This window comes from Myxine glutinosa, chromosome 14, assembly GCF_964187855.1.
Source record: "Myxine glutinosa chromosome 14, kmMyxGlut1.1, whole genome shotgun sequence".
NCBI classification, from domain to species: domain Eukaryota; kingdom Metazoa; phylum Chordata; class Myxini; order Myxiniformes; family Myxinidae; genus Myxine; species Myxine glutinosa.
In genome coordinates, this window is record NC_136274.1 from 29,328,585 (window position 1) to 29,338,241 (window position 9,657).

General features: G+C 44.2%; 1 protein-coding gene across 1 annotated transcript in view; it reads right to left on the reverse strand.

The window, feature by feature from the left end:
- Positions 1–9,364, reverse strand: part of LOC137439543 (uncharacterized) — a 49,635-nt gene extending 40,271 nt beyond the window's left edge. The window contains exon 1 of the mRNA XM_078768133.1: positions 9,227–9,364. The gene's annotated coding sequence lies outside the window, so the exon portion shown is untranslated. The remainder of the gene's footprint in view (positions 1–9,226) is intronic.
- Between the last annotated feature and the right edge of the window lie 293 nt (positions 9,365–9,657).

A 9,657-nucleotide genomic window follows, 5' to 3' on the forward strand; every position in this document is an offset into this window, starting at 1 on the left:
ATCCAAGCTGTTACATCCTTTGTCTGCATGCTGTATGGCTTCAAAACCTCTGACATTAATGAAGCCAGATACAAGGCATTCATGCGAATGGGTGGTGGTGACGAAAAAGAACCCCTTGCCAGAATAAAGAAGATAAACTGTGCCTCTCTTCCCCCGTGCGCCAAGACACTTGATAATCATATGAAAAGGGCGCACTATGTGGCAAGAATCTGGAAGAGAGCTGATCAGATAGATCCAACTGGTGGGGCGAGTCCGACAGACTATGGATGGAAGTTGTCTAAAAACTGCTTTGAACCAGACTGGTGTCCAGGAAGTTCAGTTCCAGAGTCCCTCACAGGCCCACATGAGGATGACGGGGATGGCGTGGAAGATAATTCAGTCGATGAGGAAGAGTCAGATAATGCTTGGAGTGAGGACAGTGATGAGAGTGACGAAAGTGATAGAGAAGACTTCTAATGCCAAGAGGACATCAAGTTAATTATGTGAACTGCACATTTGCAAGTTTTCCATATATCGTTGTTCGGTAATGGCGTCGTTAATGAGCGGGTGGGCTACACATTTAACTGGAAAACTATACATTTTCTAGCAATAATGCGGATGTCAGTGTAATGATTGACCATGTAAACATCGGTATAGACACCTTATTCGTGATATTATCATGCATAGTTCTCTAGATATTGAGCAAAATAGTTTTTTTTGGTAATGGCGTCACTAATTGAGTGATTTCGGGGGGAAAGCCACGGGTCAGACCCGGCAGCAATGCATTTTTGTGATGTCGGTGGATGACCCACCCCATCAGCCCATGAGGTCAAACGTTCCGGCCCTTTTCACTTGAATATACCTTCTGGGCTCCTGGACTAATAGTGAGCAAGTACTTTGTCAAAAACGGTATTTTTTGTTTTTTGATTAATCAATTAATTGATGAGTTATTTCATTATTAGCGATTAATTAAGTACTTATACATTTCCTTTCTCTTCTGGCCATCATCTCAGGCACCTTTTGAGTTGGGAAGCTGATATTTGGGCATGCCAATGACCAAGTGATTTAGCTGTAAAGGATATTTTTGAATTATTGATTAATCAATTAATTGATTATTTATTTAATTGATTAATGACTAAAAAAAAATTTTTTAACTTACAGATTTGGATGAAATGGTGGTGGTTTATGTAGTCCATGGGCCAGAGCAGATATCGGTACCACCTGGGGGAACCAAACCAAAGTAGTACTAAAATGTTTATAGGGTTGATATGAGTGTAATAAGATATGATAGCCTTTTGAGATAGGTAGCTTTGTCAATAATTTTTAAAACTCATTTTTTTGTCATTAGCGCCATTGTGTAATTTGCAAAAAATGAAAGATACGCCAGTGTCAAATTTCTATCTCCACCAATGTGGATTAAAACAATGCAAATAAGGTTATTTCCATTTGATTAAAAAGCAAAATACAAAATAAATGTGATTCACACTATTTTTTACATTGTATTGTGTTTACTGCCTGCAATAATTGTATTTATCTCCAGCTGGAAACGTAACATTTTGAATTGCAGGTAGATTTAAGCGTTTTTTTTTCACCAATTATACTTATATTATCTTTTCTTTCAAAACTAATATCTTAACCAATATTATATTTTTGTATGTTGCAGATAGTGTTGTACAGTGATCAGAGTGATGTCGATGGATCAAGGTACCACCCTGCCGAAGAAGCGGCCGTGCACAAACTGTCTTATTCATTGCTCAGACGATGACTCTGATTCCCTGGTGACATTGAGGGACCTGGATTCATGGAAGGCTTTGCTCCGGGCTGCAGAGATCAGACAGCATGCCCCAGTCCTTGACTTGGCAAAAGGACTAAAAGAAGGGGAAGTACCTCAGGTACAGTACCATCGCAAATGCCGCAGCATGTTTACCATGAAGAAGTCTTTGGACTCGATCCTCTCCAAAGGTGCCAGTGCTGAACCCACAGAAGCTGCTTCCAGAAGATCATCATCCAGGACCAGGGATGCACCAAGTAGGCCTACTTCAAGACTGTACGACAAGATCTGCATCATCTGCCAGAAGCCGAAATACATCAAAGGACAAAAATCAGGGGAACCTCTTATGCAGTGTCTTGAGTTACGAGCAGACGACACCATCCGCAAGGCGGCAATAAAGAAATGTGATCTAAGAGTGCTTGCATTGCTGAGCAGAGACCTAGTTGCCGCAGAGGGGAATTACCACAAGACGTGCTACAAAGAGTACACAAGAAGAGTGTCTTCTACCAGCTCTTCAGAAGTACAACAGGAAGAGAGTGAGGCAGCAGATTATGAGGAGACAGAGAGACAAGCCTATGAGGAACTGTTCATGCATGTGAGGACTGAATTCCTCCCAAACCCTGAAATATTGCCTTTAACAGACCTCACAGCCAGGCTTGAGAGATCCATGAACTCCCATGGCATCACCAAGATCAAACCCTCGACAAAGAAGCATGTTCGTCGCAAGCTTGAAAGTGAGCTGGAAGGGTCACTTCACTTTGTCTCCAATGAGAAAGGAAGGGTGCTTCTCTATCCAGACAGCCTGTCAATGGATGACCTTGTCAAGGAAGCCCACGACATGAAGCAAGATCTACGTGAAGCACAGTCTATCAAATCCATGGATGTCCTCACCAAAGCAGCCATACAGCTGAGGAATCAGATCAAGAAACAAGATGTCCAACAGTCATGGCCACCTGATACACAGAAAAGTGTCATCCCTGAAGCTGTCACAAAGTTCCTGTATACCCTGCTGACTGGGGATACTGAGTGTGCAAATCCCTCTGACAGAGTCCAGCGTCTTGCTGCTTCTTTTGGCAGTGATCTAGTCTTTGCTGTCACCTGTGGCAAGACTAAGCCACCCAAGCACATACTCCTCCCATTTGCTGTGAAGTCACTGACAGGAAACACAGAACTGATACGAAGTCTGAATAGTCTTGGCTATGCTATTTCCTACTCCCAAGTAGAGGAGATTGACACAGCTCTTTGTGTCCAGCAGCTGGAACGCTCAGCAGAGGACATACCACTGCCAGAAGACATGCATCCTGGTGTGTTTACCACCCTGGCCTGGGTGGTGGTAAGGTGGGAATCCCATTGACCGTCTTGAAGAGACACAGAGTGGAGAAGGCACCTCTCACAGGGTCAATGGTATTGCTGTCCAACCCAAAGTTGCAGGGCCCATGCCACAGAAGGTCCTGCCTGCAGTCAGCAAATCCAAGAAGAGGAGCATCAGTCCTGCCCCATTGATGCTACCAACCTACAATGTTGGACAGCGAACTGGGCCACCTTAGACTGAGACCCTTGATTCCGACACAAACAAAGAAGTTCAAGATGCAAAGAAGAAGAACCATGTATGGCTCCTGACTCGAATGTCAGATTCTGAGAACCAGACCATAAGCAGCTGGACAGGGTTCAACATCCAGATCCGCAATGATGTGACAGTGATCCAGGACACTGTGAGCTACCTTCCCACAATCAATGCTCCTGCAACTGAGATGTCAACTGTGAATGACGTACTGGAGCAAACACTTGGCATCATGCAGTCCTTACAGCTCAACAAGATCGTCTGTGTGTTTGACCAAGCACTCTTTGCCAAGGCTGCTGAGATAGTGTGGAAACATGACAAATTCAAGAACATCATCATCAGGATGGGCGTCTTCCACACAATCTGCAACCTCCTGTCCATCCTAGGGAAGAGATTTGAAGATGCAGGACTCAGAGATGTGTTTGTTGAATCAGGTGTCATTGCAGAAGGGTCTGTGGCTGGGCTGATGGAAGGTCGCAGGTACAACCGGGCAGTTAGAGCACACAAGACGGCATATGAAGAACTGATGAGGCTTGCCTGGAAAGGCTTCCTTCTGTGGATAGAGAACACTCATCCTGAAGACAGCCAACACCTAGAAGAAGCCCTGAAGAGCATTGGAGAGTTCCACAACAATGTTTGCCAAGCATCCTTGCAGGACCTGCTTCAGGATGAATCATGCACACGTATCTTGGAGCTGTTCGAAACCTACCTGAACTCCCTCAAAGATGAGAACAGCCTTGCAGCCTTCTGGATGTCTTACCTAGACATGGTTGAGATTATGCTGGGCCTCATCCGAGCATCTCGAGAAGGTAACTGGATGCTTCACCTGGTAGCTATTCGAGAGATGATTCCCTGGTGCTTTGCCCATGACAAGGTGAACTACGCCCGGTTCCTGACCTACTACTATGCCACAATGTCTCGGCTACCCATCGAACATCCTGACATCCATGCCCACTTTATGCAAGGTGGGTTTTCTGTGCAGATCGGCTGCAAGAATCCCTTTGGGCGGATACCTGTGGACCAGACGATCGAAGAGACTGTCAACAAGGACACTCAGACACCTGGAGGCACAAAAGGGTTCAGCCTGAAACCTGGAGCTGTGGCTAGATACTACCTGACATCTGAGTACCGAAGCACTTATATGAGACAGCTAAGGGACATGGTTCATGTAGGCCAACATGACAACTTCAGTCATCCTGACCTACAGATGCCAAGAATCAGAAGAGATGAGGCTGACATCCAGTCCATGGTTCCACTGATGGAAACCAGCTGGTTGAATCCATTCAACCTTGACCATGGAGAGCTTGTCAGTCTGTCAACTGGTGCGGTGGCCCCAGCAGAAGTTGCCAAGGACCTTCTCGACGCCCGCAAGGTAGGAGAGGAGGCATATCAAACGTTCAAACAAGAGCGCTTGGAAGCAGCTGCCCCAGCTACAACGTTTCATGACAAGATGTCAAAGAAGAAGCTGAAGACGTTTTCAGACATCAGAAAGAAGTCATGGAGTAAAAGCTCTGCCAAAGAAGTAGTCATCAAAGCTGACAGGAAACTGTTTGGCCAGATTATACTTGTTGCCGAAAGCAGGAAACTACACATGAGTGACGTGCTGGCTCATCCACTGGAGCCCCTGCCATGGGCTCTGGCCAATGGTGATGGGCTTCTTTGCAAGACCAACAAAGCTGCCCTTGCCAGGGAGTTGGAAAAGAATGTTTCTCCAGCAGAGGTCATCCCAGAGCCCTCAGCAACAGTCATTGATGGGATGAGCCTAGTCCATAAACTGAAAGGAAATGAAAAGACCTTCTCACAGCTGGCAGAATCAGCACCGTCTCAAGTCCTCCACGAAGGTGGAAAGAGCCACCGCATTGATGTCGTCTTCGATGTCTACAGAGACACATCCATCAAAAATGCGGAAAGGGGCAACAGGGGAGGAGACACAGCATTGCAGTTCAAGACCACAGCACCTGGGCACAACATTCAACAGTGGAGAAAGTTCACCTCCAGTTTATCTAACAAGACCAGCTTGATCGAGTTCCTTGTGCAGACGTGGAAGGGGCCAGAACACAGGCAGAAGCTTGACAACAAGTTACTGTATGTGACCTGTGGACATCAATGTTACAAACTGTCGAAAGAGCACTGGGAGGAGGCCACAGAGCTAAAGTCCTCACAGGAAGAAGCTGACACCCGCATCTTACTACATGGTGTTCATGCAGCAGAATCTGGCATCAGGTCCGTTGTGATCAGTGCAGAAGACACAGATGTCCTCGTGCTGTGCCTGGCTGTTGCCAAGTCCATCCCATGTCCCATGTACATGAAGTGCGGAACCAAGGCCAGGACAAGATACCTTGACATCCAGAAGCTGAGCCATGCTCTGGGAGGTGAGGTGTGTGAGGCACTGATTGGTATGCATGGCTACACAGGCTGTGATACAGTCAGCGCATTTGCTGGACGTGGCAAGTTGGCTGCCTTCAAGCGAATGAAGTCTGACAAGACCTATCTGGAGGCCTTTGCTGAACTTGGTCAGTCATGGGAGGTATCTGGGGAGCTGTTCAGTAAACTCCAAAAGGTCACCTGCCATCTCTACATGCCTTCTGCACAGACTGCCACAGTCAACAAGCTTCGCTACCAACTGTTCTGTGCGAGACGTGGTGAAGTGGAGTCTAGCCAGCTGCCTCCCTGTGAGGACTGTCTCTTCCTGCATGCCCTCCGTGCGAACTATCAAGCGGCCATCTGGAGGAGATGTTTGCAGAGTCACCCATTCATCCCTGACCCCAAGGACTGTGGTTGGACCACAGATGAAGAGGGCAAGCTTGCTGTGCAGTGGATGCGTGGATCACCTGCACCAGAAGCTGTGCTCCAGTTGCTGTCCTGCAAATGTGTGCGCTCATGCAAACTACCGGACTGTACCTGCCTGGCATATAGCTTGAAGTGCACAGACATGTGCAAACTACAAACCTGCACCAACCAAGCCAGAGAAAAAGAGCTGGAAGTAGAGTTGTCAGACTCGGACACTGATGATGACACTGATTAACTTGGCAGTGTACAGTCATGTATGAGAGTGTGTATCATGGTAACAGAAATTTCAATTTTGACTTGGGTTATTAAGTGATGACATGATAAGTGACATATTGGTTTTATTTTATTATTTAGGCTTTTCTAAACAGAATAAGGGTGTGAATCCATGTAAATATAAAAAGTTCTTTGAAATGACATTGCCAGAAGTAACAACATTGAGTGTATGAACACATTTATTTCAATTTACCTTCAAGTGTGTGAAACATCCCAGTTCATAAAAAGACACATTTTAAGATTGTTTTCTACTGAAAAATAACTCAAAATGTACTTTTGACTCTTTCCTAACTATCTTAATAAAGTTGTTATTCTTAGCGTAAAGTACAAGGAAAAACGTGTGTTTCGTCTTTTTTGCGCAGGGTATGTTTATATATGAGGTGATAACCACCATTAAGCTACTCATCTACAAAGGCGATCATACCAAAATGTAAACTAGGGACATCTAGCAAGCTGAAAATAGCAATTTGGTTTGGTCCCTCTGGGTGGTACCAATATGTGAAAATTGGGGTCTGGGCTCAAGGACTAATGTGTTCTATGAGGCAATTGATTAATTTTTTATTTTTTTTACGATTATTATTTATTTATTTTCATTATTAATCATTTATTTATTTTCTTTCTCATCTCGCCAATATCTCAGGCACCTTTTGAGCTAGGAAGCTGATATTTGGACATGACAATGACCACGTGATTTGTCTGTAAAGGGTATTTTTGATTCATTGATTAATCAATTAATCGATTAATTATTTATTGATTAATAAATTAATTATTTAATTTTCATTAATGACTTATTTAATTAAATTTCTAAAAGTTACATCTTCGGATGAAGCACTAGTGGTTTAGTTATGCTATTAGCCAATTGATTTTTAAAATATTTTATGACAATCTTTTATTGATTTTAATTATGCAATTAATCAATCAAATATTAGAGCACCTCTACCTCCAAATACAGTCTCTATGAGCTGCACGGCGGTATTGCCGGGCGCCAGAGGTGCCCCGGCAATGCTGTGCTGGAGGATATTTAATTATTTGGCATGGGTGAGGTGTACTTTGAATGTATCTGTACTTGTTTCACATTTTGTTGTGTTACAGCCTGAATTAAAAATGGATTAAATTTAGATTTTTTTTGTCACTGATTTACACATAATACCCCATAATATCAGTGGGAAAAAAAAAATTCCGAAATTCTAAGCTGGACTTTCTATTTTTCATGCTGATGAGAGGTTTGCATTGTGCAGTGTAGCCTTGGTAATTCTGCTGCTGAAGTCTTCTGCGAACGGTACATTGTGATACGTTCACCCTTGTACTCTGGAAGTTGTTCGTGATGTCACTGACAGTTGTTTTAGGGTTCTTCTTCATCACACTGATTGTTTTTCTGTCATCAACTGCAGTTGTTTTCCTTGGCCAACCTGACCGTTGTCTGTTGCTAAGTACACTCATGGTTTCTTTTTCTATTGCAAAACGTTCCAAATTGTTGTATTTGCTATACACAATTTTTCTGCTATGATTCTAATTGAATTCTTCTGTTCTTTCACCTTCCAAATTGCTTCCTTTTCTTTCATAGACAGTTCTCTTGTCTTCATGTTGGTTTATGCTTACTGACTCCAAAGGCAGACTCCCAAGGTAAAATCAAAGGCTAAAACCAAGACTAGACATTCACTGCTCTTATGTGTGACCAATCAATGCAACAAGGAATACCTGAGCACCAAGAAACACCTGTCAATCATTTGTTATAATACTTATGCTTACCTAAAATGGGGAGGAGGAGGGGAAATGAGGAACTGAGCATAAAAAGTGCTATTGTTCTAAAATGGTAAAACATATATGCAAAGAAATACCAAGAAATAAATCTGAGATTCTGTATTTTTGCCTCATATTCCTATTTTGATGTCCCTGGTGTTGAATCCCTGGTGTTGGGCTAGCGGCTAGGGTGCCGGCTTAGGATCCTAGGATCCTGGGTTCGAATCTCGGTCGATCGCCGAATTAATGCCACGGGGGTTGACTCAGCCTGTCATCCGTCCGAGGTCGGCTAATTGAGTACCAGTTCACTGGTAATTCCCTGTTTGTCGTTGAAGGCGGAAAAAAGGGTTGGCGTCAGGAAGGGCATCCGGCCGTAAAACATTGCTTCAAAAAGGGGACCAAAAAACAACAACTACCACGGTCCCCGAAAAGGCCAACCCCCGCTTTGCGGGGAAAAATGGCCTCTAAATGGTGGTTTTATTCCTATTTTGATGTCAAATCCAAATTTCTTGAGTATATGGAAATAACAAATGTGACTATACTTTTCCAATACTTATGGAGAGCACTGTATGTGAGTGTATTTGTGTGGATATGTATGTTTGTGTGGGTGTGTATGCATGGGTACATGTTTGTGTAAGTGTATGTATGTATGTATGTATCATTGCAGATTTAGAGCAGTATGGATGATGAGGGAAGTTCTTGAATGAACTATCCAGCTGACGATCGATCCTGTAAGCTGACGAACCGTGAAAAATTCCGTGGTGCAGTGGGTTGCTAAGCAAATGACAGACGCTGTCCAAGATGTTTAATTCAGGCAGGGTGCAGCATCTAATCCACTTTAGCTTTCCGGCAAATTGACCCTGCCCCCCCCCGCCCCCCAGATAAAATACTGTGCTCTCAATGTTCCACTGCGATTTATCAAATGGCCAAGCGATACCGTAAGTGGAAAAAATTGGCTAGAGGTTACCCATAACGAAATGGCAAGGGGGAACTCCCGGTTCACGCACTACGTCAAACCAATAGAAGCTGAAAATCGGACTGTTTTGGAAAGGTTTATCAAATTAACCAAAGACACGTATTTACAAGGCGTTGTTACAAATAAAAGCTCTTACCCTTAGCACAGAAGCCCTTCTTATCCAGTTACGTAGTCGCAGTTCTACAATACAAGCGCTTCAGTCATTCCGGGAAAACGAGGTAAGGAAGAGGCATAGGGAGAATAGAAAGAAGTACGAGGTGTGTTTGTGGCCTCTCGCTCAACGGAGGCAAGCTGGGGGCTTACATTGGTCCCAACAAAACAGGGAGGAGGGTAAGAGAGAAGAGGAGAGTAGATGGTGTAATGCAACGTGTCGTGAGAGCTGCAGGTGGTGATTGCGTGTGCCTTCAAGGAAAACAGTGTCAGGTGTGAGTAGTGTGCCCTTAAGGTTGGGAAGGAGCAATATAGCTGCACGCCATACTACAGAGAGAACTACACCAGGGTTCCTCTATGTGTCTTGCACGTGCTTCCCTGGGGTCTAAATTCCTGTGGCGAAATGTCAAGCAAGGT